The sequence below is a fragment of the Lipotes vexillifer genome, unplaced genomic scaffold (assembly GCF_000442215.2).
Source record: "Lipotes vexillifer unplaced genomic scaffold, Lipotes_vexillifer_v1.1 scaffold365, whole genome shotgun sequence".
NCBI classification, from domain to species: Eukaryota; Metazoa; Chordata; class Mammalia; order Artiodactyla; family Lipotidae; genus Lipotes; species Lipotes vexillifer.
The window spans coordinates 2,367,172-2,381,475 of NW_006781263.1; the positions used below are offsets into that span (position 1 = coordinate 2,367,172).

The 14,304-nt window shown below is 45.3% G+C and overlaps 1 non-coding gene across 1 annotated transcript; it reads left to right on the plus strand.

Annotated features, from left to right (window-relative positions):
- The first annotated feature begins 269 nt into the window (after positions 1–269).
- TRNAE-UUC (transfer RNA glutamic acid (anticodon UUC)) lies at positions 270–341 on the plus strand. The gene has a single exon. It is a non-coding gene; the product is annotated as a tRNA-Glu (tRNA).
- The last annotated feature ends 13,963 nt before the right edge of the window (positions 342–14,304 follow it).

The window sequence follows — 14,304 nt, forward strand, 5'->3', positions numbered from 1 at the left end:
CACCTCTCAAAATAAACTGCTTGCACCCAAATCTTTGACCTAGAGTATTTATTTTTGAAAACTCTAAAATACAGCATCATATATTTACTTATATTTGAAAGAACTATGATTTAGAGCAAGTATAACCTTGCCATTTAGAGTTTTCTTCTTTGCAAACTTCCCCTTTTTGCCACTCTTAGTATGTGGGTTTTTTAAAAAGTTTAAGATAACTATTTCTCATCACAAAATCAATGCATATTCATTATTAAAAAATTAGCAAAACTGGGAATTCCCTGGCGGTCCAGTGTTTAGGACTCGACACTTTCACTGTGGTGGCCCAGGTTCAATCCCTGGTCAGGGAACTAAGATCCCGAAGCTCCACGGAGAGACCAAAAAAAAAAAAAATTTTTTTTTTTTTTTAGCAAAATAGGTAAAGAAGAAATAGACTGCTAATGCTAGAAACCAGGCTGAAATATTTATCTTTCCATTCTTTCTTTTTTTTTTTTTGTCACGTTGTGATTTTTTTAGAAACAATCTCTCCCATCCCACAGGCTCTTCTTATACTTTGCCCTTGACATTCTTCTCATTAAGAGGTGGGGTCAGGTGGGGTCTGTGTCCTTTCCCCTTGAAAGTGGGCAGAACTCCGTGTCTTCCTTGACCAACAGATACAGAGGAAGTTGTGCTACATGACTTCGAGAGGAGGTTATAACAATGTCATGCATTTGTGTCTTGTTTTCTTGGGACACTCATTCAGGAAACCCGGCTGCCATGTTGTGAGGAAGCTCAAGTTAGCCACACAGACAGTCCACCTGTGGAGGTGCTTTGACTGGCAGCTCCAGCCGAGGCCCCAACAGGTAGCCAGATGTTAAGATGCTTCTATATTATTCTAGCTCCTAGATGTCAAGGCACTCCCAGCCTTTGTGTCTTCTTAGCTAAGGAGCCAGACACTGAGGAGCAGAAAAAAGTCATTTATTGCTATATGTTTTTCAGACTTAAGGCCCATAGAATTCCTGAGCATAATAAAATGGTGATTTTATGCCAGTACGTTCTGGGTGCATTGCCAGGCAGCCAACATCCTTTCTGTTCTTCAGTCTTTGTATTCTGATGGACGGAGGTAGCTACTGTCAGCCCTATTGGTCTGAGCTTTTTGAGCTGGATCGTCTCATTTGTCTTTGGTCAGCCTATGCACTAATGCCTTTGGCTCAGGTGACCACTCTGATCCAATCAGTAAACAGCCTTAGACAATTTAGAAGCTGAAAAAAAGTGTGGGTAAGGACATTTCCTCTAGACAAGAACATTGGTAGACTCACACACCCTCATGCATAGGTACTTAAAAATAAAAATATAAACACAATTAGAAATATCCCAATGCAGGTTAAAAATATGATAGAAATATGTAAACTATGAAAACTTTTATCTACATAAAAAGAAACCCAAAGCACGATGTCATGGATTTCTTCTGTTTGTCACAGCACGGATCACAGTGCTGGAAATGAAATAAGCCCTTCCTGCTTGGTTGGTATTTTCCATCTTCAGAAAACCCAAGATGGTTTGAGTACCTAACCTAAAATTTGTGGGTGGACTTTTGTCCTTTGTTAATAGGTTTGAATTTATATACAGGGTCATAACTTGTGCTAACTTAAAATGTTTTTACTATGGCAGCAAGGCTATATTACATCATTAAAGAAAATGGGGAATCTAACCAAATCACTGAGGCATTTCCCCCTTTATCCTGGTACTTTTCATAATTTCTCAGCTCAAGAAGATTATATTACTCAAATTCCTCCAGAGGTATGTTATATCCTGGAAGAGAACATCCACTTTTCCTGCTTCATAACTGATGTCCGTCCCTAGATCCAGTAACTCCCAGATTTCAGCATCTCAGCATTTCCGACACCACTGTGGCTTTATTCCCGGAGCCCCATCCAACTACCCAGCCCTGTCCTCTCACTCCAGCTGAAGCTCAGTAACTCTGGGTGCTGCTGCCCATCAGTCATAACAAGTGCCTGTGTCCAGGCTTGGGAGAGCACTGGGTTTTCCAACCGCAGCCTGAAAAGATGCCTTGGAGACCAGGTGGTGGGAAAAGTGAGCTAATATGTGTTCTGCCTCTGAAGAGGTAGGTTGTAAACCAAATGAGGGCTCAGAGCAAAATGAATCGGGTGTCTTCGTCCAAGTAAACACTGGACATTTATCCACAACATGAAACCACCATACGATTCAAAAACATTGGCCGACCCAGGAGGGTCTCCAAGCCAGCAAGGAGGTGGCAGAGCTGAGCTGTGCAGACGCTTCTCCCACATGGCTGGCACACAGCGTCTCTTCCCGTTTTGTCTGTAGGAGTCCCACATTTGCAAAAACAAAACTGAATCAGAGGCGGCAGTCTATCTGGTCCTGCCAGTTCAGATCTGCTCATTAATCACTGACTAGCCCCGTTCCTTAGCTAAAGCATCATCGCTGGCTCCACATTAGCTGACCTTCTCGCCTGCCTCTAAAGAGTGACACATTAATTTTTACTACTAACTCTGTGTTTCAGAACTCTTTGGGGACTGGGAAATCCAGCAGGCAAATCTCAGGCCCTAGAAAGCAGTTAAACTGAATTGCAAATAAAAGGCTTAGAAAGTCCTTAAAATCACAACCTTGGCAAGAATCTTCAGTAGGGAAAATTAACTTTCTTCTCTCATCTGACTTAACAGAGTTGGGAAAAATCAGTCTTTTCGTTGGACAAACCTGCGCTACCATTTCCATAGGTGAGCTGCATTTTGAATTTGGAAAATGTTTCTTTTTGGCTCCCTCCAATGTCTTTAACTTGATTTGGGCAAGCAAACCTCCTGGAATTTTCCTCTTTGTATCTGAAACTAGCAGTATTCCCGAGAGAAGCTTATCAATCACTTACGTATTAGTGAGAATTTCCGTCAGCCTCCACTTAAATATGTTTACCGAGATAAATATTTATTGAGAACCTACCTTGTGCAAGACACAAAGACGAGTAGGGCACAGCCCCCCTGACCTCTAAGTACAGACAATTAAGAAGGCGAAACAGACACGAGGCAGAAATAAGGTGCGATGGAGTCGAAAGGGAGAAGCATCATATAGGGAGTTTTGGAGGATGGAAAAGAGGTGGCGTTTGAATTGAGCTTCTAAAGAGGAGAAGGCTTTCAACAGACATGAGTGGGTGAGTGAGGAGATGGGCAGTGCCAGCCAGGGGATGGCACACGCTGTTAAAGTCGGTGAACAGGCAGGGCGTGTGCATGAGGACCTGAAGGGGCTTGGGTGTGGGTGGCATGCATGGCAGACCAAGCACTGTGATGGACTATGGGTGGGAAGGTATCTAGGCCCAGTCACGGGGAGGTCTCAAAGGCCATAATGAGATGTGAGAGTGCAGGCAATTGGAGCCATCATAGATTTGGAGCGGTGAGGTCTCACTTAAAGAAAATATAGCATTGGTGGCCTGGGGGCAGATGATGAGCTGATTCTAGCAACTGAAGTGTCGACTAGGCTGAGGTCAAGGAAATTAAAAGAGAGAAGAAAATGGGGAGGCATTTGGCACTTAGGCTCTATCGAACCATAACCAGTGTGGGTGCTCAGAACAAGGTGGGCAGAGGAGCTGAAAATGACCTCAAGGTTTTCACCTGGTGGTTTTACTTCTAAGCGTGAGATGACAGTTAAAGAAATTCCAGGCATCGTCTGTAGGTGGGAGTAAAAATATAAGGATTTCTTTAAGTCCCATTTGTTTATTTTTGTTTTTATTTCCATTTCTCTAGGAGGTGGGTCAAAAAGGACCTTGCTGTGATTTATGTCATAGAGTGTTCTGCCTATGTTTTCCTCTAAGAGTTTGATAGTTTCTGGCCTTACATTTAGGTCTTTAATCCATTTTGAGCTTATTTTTGTGTATGGTGTTAGGGAGTGATCTAATCTCATACTTCTACTTGTACCTGTCCAGTTTTCCCAGCACCACTTATTGAAGAGGCTGTCCTTTCTCCACTGTACATTCCTGCCACCTTTATCAAAGATAAGGTGACCATATGTGCGTGGGTTTCTCTCTGGGCTTTCTATCCTGTTCCACTGATCTATCTTTCTGTTTTTGTGCCAGTACCATACTGTCTTGATTACTGTAGCTTTGTAGTATAGTCTGAAGTCAGGGAGCCTGATTCCTCCAGCTCCGTTTTTCGTTCTCAAGATTGCTTTGGCTATTCGGGGTCTTTTGTGTTTCCATACAAATTGTGAAATTTTTTGTTCTAGTTCTGTGAAAAATGCCAGTGGTAGTTTGATAGGGATTGCATTGAATCTGTAGATTGCTTTGGGTAGTAGAGTCATTTTCACAATGTTGATTCTTCCAATCCAAGAACATGGTATATCTCTCCATCTATTTGTATCATCTTTAATTTCTTTCATCAGTGTCTTATAATTTTCTGCATACAGGTCTTTTGTCTCCTTAGGTAGGTTTATTCCTAGATATTTTATTCTTTTTGCTGCAGTGGTAAATGGGAGTGTTTTCTTGATTTCACTTTCAGTCAGAATGGCCATCATCAAAAAAATCTAGAAACAATAACTGCTGGAGAGGGTGTGGAAAAAAGGGAACACTCTTGCACTGCTGGTGGGAATGTGAATTGGTACAGCCACTATGGAGAACAGTATGGAGGTTCCTTAAAAAACTACAACTAGAACTACCATATGACCCAGCAACCCCACTGCTGGGCATATACCCTGAGAAAACCATAATTCAAAAAGAGTCATGTACCAAAATGTTATGTTGAATAAGAGTGGTGAGAGTGGGCAACCTTGTCTTGTTCCTGACATGGATAAAGAAGATGTGGCACATATATACAATGGAATATTACTCAGCCATAAAAAGAAACGAAATTGAGCTATTTGTAATGAGGTGGATAGACCTAGAGTCTGTCATACAGAGTGAAGTAAGTCAGAAAGAGAAAGACAAATACCGTATGCTAACACATATATATGGAATTTAAGAAAAAAAAATGTCATGAAGAATCTAGGGGTAAGACAGGAATAAAGACACAGACCTACTAGAGAATGGACCTGAGGATATGGGGAGGGGAAGGGTAAGCTATGACAAAGCGAGAGAGTGGCATGGACATATATACACTACCAAATGTAAGGTAGATAGCTAGCGGGAAGCAGCTGCATAGCACAGGGAGATCAGCTCGGTGCTTTGTGACCGCCTGGAGGGGTGGGATAGGGAGGGTGGGAGGGAGGGAGACGCAAGAGGGAAGAGATACGGGGAACATATGTATATGTATAACTGATTCACTTTGTTATAAAGCGGAAACTAACACACCATTGTAAAGGAATTATACTCCAATAAAGATGTAAAATAAAATAAAATAAAATGAAATATAAGGATTTACAAACAGAAAAAGAAAACAAACGAATCTTAATCCCCTTACTTTCTTTTCTCCTGGTGTTCTTTATTCTTTACACGTAAACTGGAACTATTTTGAATTTTAAATTTTATCTGATAAAAGTTTAACACAGAGCACTTACCAACGGCTACTAATCCAACATACGTTTCTGCCTAGAGAAGATTCTGCAGTGTTCCGGAGGAGGATAGGCCGGCCATCCCTCTGTGTGTGTGAGCACCCCCGTGTTGACTCTGGAACTCCAGGTGTTGGTGGCCAGGTGCCCGCCCTCCTGCCGAGGCTGCCAGAAAAGAGAGTGGTGTGGATGCTGGCAAATGAGGCCAGAAACCAGCATCACTCAGCCTAATTTTTGTTACCTTCAGGACCCCCCAAAATAAGTTAAAAGGTTTTAGTGATGAGAGGAAATTAGAACTCAGTCCCTTTTTCATTGTAAAATGAAACAAACACAGCTCTTTATAAGTGAAGTCATCTAATCATTGATTGTGGTTCTGTGTAGTGTGTTATGTGGGCTAGAGTGGAAGGAATGTGGATTTCTGAGTATCCCCATTTATTCCATAAACTGGGCTTCTCTAAACCTCAGTCTCTTCATCAGTGCTATGACCTGAATGTTTGTGTCCCTCCAAAATTCATATGTTGCAACCTAATGTCCAAGATGATGGTGTCAGGAGGTAGGCCTTTGGGAGGTGATTAGGTCATGAGGGTGGAGCCCTCATGAATGGGATTAGTGTCCTTATAAATGGGGTCCCAGAGAGCTAGCTCATCCTTTCCACCATGTGAAGATAAAAGAAGTCTGCAACATGGAAGCCCCGCTCCCCCAACCATGCTGACACCCTGATCTTGGACTTCCAGGCTCCAGAACAAAGAGACATACGTTTCTGTTGTTTCTAAGCCACCCAGTCGCTGGTATTTTGTTGTAACTGCCCTAGTGGACTAAGACAATCAGGAAACTATAGCTGATAATGTTCACCTTCACCTTGTCAGGTGGACCTGCTGAGCTAACACAAGAGCAATAAGTTACCCGGCACTTAGTCAACTCTAGTCATTTAATAAGAGTGAAATAGGCCAGTGGCTGGGTCCTTGGACTGTAACTGTGAACTCAATCTTGCCCTCACAGTCCCAGTGTTAACAGGGAGACAGAAGCAGCACATGGATTCTTGCAGCAGGGATGTGGTTGCACTTAGACCAGGACCAGAGAGCCCTGCCTGTGTTCTGAGCTTTAGAAACCCCACCCTGGCTGGGTGGCCTCCCCTCCAGCTGCTCCCCTCCCCTCAGCTGTGGGGTCTGAGGGCCAAAAGCCCCTGCCCGGCCTGCTCAGAGCTGATGCCCTATTGTAGACCTGCTATGGGTCCAGGTTCCGGCAAGTCACTGCTCAGTGGTCCCTACTTGCGGTCAGGCCTCCTGGGGGGTCTTTCCTTCTGGGAGGTTGCACCCCTGGGGTGCATACTGTGGACCTGGCTGGGGCTGGGGTGGTATTTGCAGTCTGTGTGGATGGAGTTGGGGAGTGCAGGCCGGGTGTTCCTGCTTGAGTGTGAGGCCCTGGTGGTGCAGGGCGGGGTCAGGGGTGAGAAGGGACGGGGTGGGGGCAGCGTGGGCAGGGCCTGGCTCTTCCTGCCGGGCACTCTTCAGCTGGACTCTGAAGGGACAAGAAGTCCAAGCTCAGTCGTGGTCTCCTGAGCAGTACGCAGTGTAGACGGAGGAGAGACACCTTGCTATGCCGGCTTCCTTCCCTGGTGGCGTCATCGTGGGCACATTTACACCCCTGGGAGGGGGGCCCTGGGCCGCAGCGTGTTTGGGACGACATTGCAGACCTTGTCCCTCAGGCACTTTTGCCCAGCTATGCATGTCCTCTTCGTGTCCTTAGCTGCATCTTGGGCTGCCGTTCGCTCTGCCCTTTGCTCCTGGTGCCCCTCACCTGGACCGGGCTTTCTCTCCACTGTCTTTACAGTGTTCACTCACCTATCTCCCATGTCAGAAGTCCCTTCTCTGTGAATCCTTCCATATTTCCACAGGTACGGTGCCTTCCTTTGGTCCCCAGAGCACGTCCTGCATGCAGAGGGGATTGGTCCTGCATCAGTGGGGTCCTCCCACATGGGGGGGTGGCGATGAACCCCAGCTCACACTGCTCCTTCGGGAGCCTGAGATTCAGCAGCAGGAGCTCTGGAGAGAAGCTCTCCAGGCTGGAACGCTGGTTCTGATAGCTGTGCTTCTCGACCAGGAAGAGGAAGGGGCAAAGTGTGTCCTCCAGCTAATGTTCTAGAATCTCCTGAGTGTGCCATCTCCTGGGCTGGAGCTCACCCCTCTGCCCACACCCGGCTGTGTGTGAGGCATCTAATTCCAGGAGCCCATGCACCCTGCCAGACCCAGGGGTCCCATGGAAGAAGGGGGGATAAGTTGGGGATGAGATTAAGAGTCTCTAAGGGATTCAAAATTCAGTATTCAACTTAAAATAGGGACATACATCTCAGTAAGTTTAAAATATGACATAATCTATTGAATGAGATGAAGAAATATGAATGTATATTATTCAATACATATTAAAGTGAATAGTTTTTAAACATTCAGAAAATAGTGACGTATCTATTGCAACTTCTGTTATTCCATGGGTACTTTTCAGGCAGGCTTTGGGTCTGTTTCCCTAAACCTGCCCCATGCTTCCAGCTCCCTGTGCCTTTGCTCACATTTACAGATGCCCGGGGTGGTCCTCTCCACTCCCATCCCTCTGGTACCATCCTCCTAAAGATAGCTCATAAATACCCATGAGCCCCCACCTTACCAGAAGTTCCCTGTTTGCTCTCTCCCTCCAACTCTGAGCTCCTACTTGATTTTTTTCCCCCTTATGGAGATTTCCTCTGCACTGTAGTGGTTCATGGTCCCACCTGTTCCCTCACCAAACTGTGCAACTTTTGAAAGCAGGACCTCCATGTTGCTTTCCTCTGTGTGCACTCGGGTAGACGATTTGGTGGTCCCCAGAATGAGGACTGGTGCCTCTGGGGCTTAGAGGGCTGACCAGTCACTGAGTCTCCCGGGCCTGATGCTTCCAAACCCACATTCAGATGGGTAGTGCTCTTCTGGGTTCTGAGGCTGGTCCCCTCCTTCAAGCGGTCACTTCCATTTCGTGAAGCCTCCAGGCTGGCTGATCCCCCATGGGTCTGGGACCAAGGTCTCCTGAGAGTTTCCTGATCGTGGCCACATGTGTGTCTGATGTATGGGCAGCGGAAGTTGGACTTTACACCTTCCAGACCAAAAGGGAGGTGCTGGCTCTCCTGCAGGGCACCTCGTTACCGAGTGTGGCCGGGGCCTCCCTAGTTTGGTCCATTTCCTTGGTCTTGCTGAAATGAAGCTGAGTGATTTTTTTAATGAGGGGAGGCGGGTTCCCTTTTTATCCTTTCTCACTTTGTTTTTTGTGCCAGTCTCTGTCAGAGAGTCTCATCTGGGTACTGGGAGGTGGGATTCCATGGCTCTGTAGGTGTCTTGAGACCAAAGGAGAAATTCACATCTGTGTGATCGTGTTTGTTATTCTTGGGAGAGGGCTGGCATCAAATTCCAATGTGACACAGTGACAAGATGTGACAAAGAGAAAAAGAAGACCAGAAAATTTAGTAGAGATCGACATCTAAAAAATATAGACCAAGTCAAGCCTATAAACAACATAATTTTTAGGATGAAGTTGATGCTGTTGACTCCTTGCGTCTCCTCAGCCCACACTGAAGAGCACCTACAGAATGGATTCCCTCATCTCATCTCCTGAAATGTCTGAAGACCAACTGGGGAGCCCACTTGGGCCTCAAACTGGGCAGGTTAGGTAGGAGTGTTGATCAGTTAGGGCACCAGGGCGCCCTCCCCACCCACTGAGGTGGGCGCTGATGGCACATGACTCTCTGGCCTGCTCAGGGGGGTGGTTCTGGGTGTCTGTGTTGGGTCTACACCCCAGGTGCCCAAGAAGGCAAATGGCTCATTTCTGCACCCTGGACTGCTCCCTTCCTATCCTCGCCATCCCGGGATCACTTCCTAAAGCAAGTACCCCCATCCAGGCCTTATCCCGGGGTGTGCTCTGGAAAGGAACCCAAGCCAAGACAAAGGACTTGCTATATATTCAAGACACTAATGGAAACACAAGGCTTGACTTTCTGAATGTAAATCAAAACAATACAATATAAATAGACTAAAAGCCATACGTCCTCCTTAACTGGCCCCGGCCGATTTCAGACTGATGGGTTTTGGGTTAGTTTCCTACAAAGTGCTTATTGCTCTTTAAATTCTTGGTTTTCTGAATGTGGAATATTAACACTCATCTAATAAGTTGAACTACTTATTATTTATTAGAGAACTGGAGGAACTGGACCCATATGTTTATGGCAACTTGACAAAGCCCTGTTAAGAGCTCACACCTATGAATACCGTGTGGTTTGCCAGAAAGCGGGCATTCCATTTTCTGGCCAAGTTCAGTACACTGAAGCTCTGAGGTGTAGGACCGTGTCTCGACCTGCTGGTATGCAAACTTTTCAAAGTTCCTAAATTGAAGACAGGTTGGACATTTTTCTTGCAGAGTTCCTGGACCCGAAGTTATTTTTCATGAAGCAGGTTTGTAAAATTTATGATGTGAGGGTATAATATGCCTTTTCTTGAGATTCATCCTGTGTACAGGCATCTCTGTAGCAAGCTGTCAGAGGGCAGTGGAAGGGGCTCCTCCAGGCTGGAACGCTGTCATTGTCTGTGGTCTTTTCATGAATCATGTGAACAGGACCTATTCTCCACCCCCTTAGTCTGGCTGGAGAGAAGCACCCTTTTATAGGTGAACTTTCCTGACAAACCCCAGAGATTAAAAATAAGATCTTCAATGAAGAAATCATTTGAAATTTACTCATTAAAAACTCTCATCTTCTGATTACAGATTCATAACTTAGCCCCTTATGTTATGGATAGAGAAGTCAAGGCCCAGAAAAACAAATGGATTTACCTAAGATAACGCAAACAACTGGCTGTTTCAGAGCCCCTTTTCTGTGTGTGTGTGTGTGTGTGTGTGTGTGTGTGTGTGTGCGCGCGTGCACGCGCACGTGCCAGTGCCAGGGGGCTTGACTTTCTGAATCTCTGTTTTTTCTTTGGCAAAAAAAGATAATACTACAGTTCTTGCAGGTTTGACTCGCAGAGGCAAATTGATATTTCAAAAAGTACTTTCTTAAGGTATAATTGACATGTCTGGGTATAAGTATTTTAGACACAGAGACAGTGATGTGTGATGTAAGAGAGAAGGAGATGCATCGCAGTGTGGGTTTAGGCGAGGAGTGGTTTAATCTACTTAGCACTGTCAATAATATTTTAACACAGGAAGCTGCAGAACCAACCTTGGGAATGCCCTCACTCTTGGGCCAAGGAATTTGGACAACACAGGTATGGAGGATATGGGATCTTGAACTGACAACGGGACGCTGTCCTCTTCACTCTCCTGTGTTGTCTCCATTCCCCAGCTTTGGTGGGAAAGATGGCCCCAGCAGCTCCAGTGTAACATGGCTTGGTACCCTTCAACCTCAGGACAGGCAGATTCCCAACTAGCATCCCCGAGGAAGGCTTCTGTCTGATCTCTTTAGGGTCACACATTCATCCCTGGACTAATCACTGTGTCTTGGGAGATGTGCTTGGACTGGATGTGCCAAGCCAGACACCCACCTACTGCCTAGAGGAAAAGTAATCACTCACCTGGAAACACACGGAATGAAGCAGAGGCAGAATTTCAATGGAGGCGCATTGCACTAGCTCTGAGGGGCTCAGAAATAATAATAATAATAACAATATAATAATAATAACAACGATATATTAAAGATATGTTTCTGCTTATTTATTTTCAAACTGTAAATAAGAACACTAATGCCTTGAGTTTTTACCCCTCTGCTCCATCTATATCCTTTGTCAAGGGACTTGCAGTCTCCTCACGTCTGTGAAAGTAGTCTATTCCTTACCCCTTGACACTGGGTGTGGCCTTATGATTTTGCTTTGGCCAATGATACCAGTGTGGCAGTGACAACGTCCCAGCTCTGAGCTTAGGCCTTAAGAAGCCCCACATATTTCTGTTGTTGTTACTGAACCTCTGCCATCTCATGAGAGGGACATGCCCTGCTGGCCTTCTGGTCCTGGGTGGGGAGGGGATGGGGGGCGGAAGACCAGAGACCGATGGAGTGGAGCTGACCCAACTGCTGCAGAGCTGCCCCACAAGACCCACAAAATCATGAGCAAAATAAATTCTTGTGGTTGCGTGCTGCTAAGAATTTGAGGTTGTTTGTTATGCAACAAAATCTAACAGTTCAAGGGCCAACAGAGATGGGTAAAGTATCCAAGCATTTATGAACAAAGTGTAACCTCCACAAGAGATGAATTTGTATTGTTAATGTAGCTCGATTCCCAGGACCTAGAGGATTGCCTGGCAAATGGTAAGTTCTCAACAAACATTCCCCAAATGCATGGCTGCACTCAGCGTACTGGTCCCTGCGCCAGGTACCGAGGGAAAAACCCACATGTGAGGGTTTTGCCTTAAAGGAGCTTGCATTGCGTTTGGAGAGACCACATGGGTATGTCAAGCCTGTAGGACTGGGTGAGAAGAGTACTCATAAGTACTGGATGTAGTGATGTGAGCAGAAACAACATGCCTGTTGTTAAAGGTCCTCTCCTAGAGGTGGTCCAGCTCCACCCATATCCTGTGACCTGTACCTTTCAGCGCATGCTGACCTGACTCCCAAAGGCCATCACCTGCGTTTCTTTATCTGAAAGTTTCTCCTGTCCTCAGAGCTGGCTTTGCTCCCCTGCACAGGCCAGAAGGACCAGGAAATTAGTGTCTCCCCGGGAGCAGCCTTCCTCCGTGACTGACAGGAGCTGGGGTATAAATACCCCAGCTCCCTGCCCTCTCATCTTAAATGGGGTGACACTGAGCTGCAACTACAGTGACTCTCAGAATTCTCTAGTGAGGTCAAGCGCCCGTTACCCTCAGGATAACTTGTCTGATGACGGACCAGGATGTGACTCCCTTCCTCCCTGTTTCTCTGTGTCCCTTGCTGACAAATCATCCTGGGACTTGCAAATAAACAGTTACCTGTGAATCCTTGTCTCTACTGCTTCTGGGGAAACCCCCAAAAAGACATGTGAACACTACATATTTGGTTTCATTCTCATTTTATTTTATTTTTAAATATACACCCCTATCTATAAACCAATTTGGAGCAGGCTCTCCAGCATGTTTCATTTATCAGTGACATAAGTTCTGCTGCTTTAAGCTTCTATGAACATTAAATGCACAGAAAAATAGGAATTAAAAAAAGATGAGGAAAGAAAATAAAAATTTGAAAAAGTCTTGCAAAGCGCAATGGTTCAACATCCACATGTGATATTCAGGGTGGGGGTGCCTGGGGGAGGGACACCCTCTGTTGGGTGGGAGGCGATCTTTCTGTAATTAAACACGGCTGGCTGGTGGCTTGTCCTGGGTCGTCGATTTTACCTTGCGTTTGCCCAGAGGAGGCACGTGGGGAGGAAGAGGGGGACACCAGCGCTACCTTCATCTGGCTCTTGGCTGTGCTTTCATTACTAGTATTAACTTTGATCCATGGGTACTTCTCAGGAATTTTTTTTTAAGCCATCTAGCCATTTTTCAAGTGTTAGCATAGTTAAAACCAGATAATATAATCCATAAATCCACTAAATTGGGCACATGTGAACTACAATGTCACAAGACCCAGAAAACCAGCCCATGAGTGAGGACACCACCTTCCGCCTCTGCCCTTGGGATCCTGCGAGGAACGGAGGTGACACGTGACTACCAGCCACACCGACCACTAATGCCACAGCTCTCATCTGCGTCACAACTAGAACCAAAGCCTGGTTTCTTACTCAGATAGAGAAAACAAATATAAATAGAAGTTATCGTCTTTTCTGCCTGTCCCATGATTGATTGCCTCCTGCCCCACCTGGGGTGGAGCTGCCTGTTTAGAAGATGGCGGGGATTGATGGTGAGGATGCAGGGCTCTTTGAGGCATGGGTGAGTTGGAAGCCGAGGCACTTTGGGGGAGCCAGGAGTGGGCAAGGCAAGGGTCACTGGGGAGAAAGAGAAGCTTCCTAAGCTTATTAACCCAAGGAACACTGAGGTTGTCTCAGTGACCAAAGTCAGATTTCTCGTTGTTAGCTCATCAGGTGAACCATTTTATGGGACACATCAGTGCCAATTTTATATCATTTTCCTTTGTCACAGCTGTCGGAGAAAAGAGTTTCCCCCTCAGTTTTTCTCCTTTTAGTGCTAGAAATGAAAACCAAAGGCAGCACGTGTAGAATTTCAGCCTCGAGAACTAGAGATTTGTTAATCCTAAGGTGTGGATTCTGCTTGCTGTAAGAATGATTTCACTCTGCAATTTCAAAGCAGGTTGCAATTTTCATCATAATGTAAAGAAAGTGCAGACTGTTTAATATTTTATTTATAGTGATGACAACTGTTAGTTTATAGCCTTGGGGCTGATTTCTTTCCAAAATTGAGAAATGAGCATTGAGACTTTACACAGTCACAGAAATAATGGAAACATGATTTTTATTAAACTTTAGATGAAAAAAAAATTAAGCTCTTTTTTTTTTCAGTCTCAGACCAGGAGAGGTCAAACTCACCATCTGAAGTTAGTTTGTGTGTTTTTTCCTTTCTTTTTCATTATTTTAAAAAAAGGTCTCCTCATTTAAAAAACGTGTGGGTCGTCAGACCCCACTCAATAAAATTTGCTTCATTGATTCTAAAAAATGGCCTATGAAGAAGCAGGAGCTGTACGACGTTATGCACATCCCTGGCCTTCGTCGGGGCGTTTTTGCAAATGAAATCTCAGCGGATACACTGAATAATCTAGAGGCAACTCCCTCAGAAGTGGTCTGCCTTGCTGGTGCCCCAACTGTGCTTTATAAAGTTGTCAGCCCTGAGGCCTTATTATGG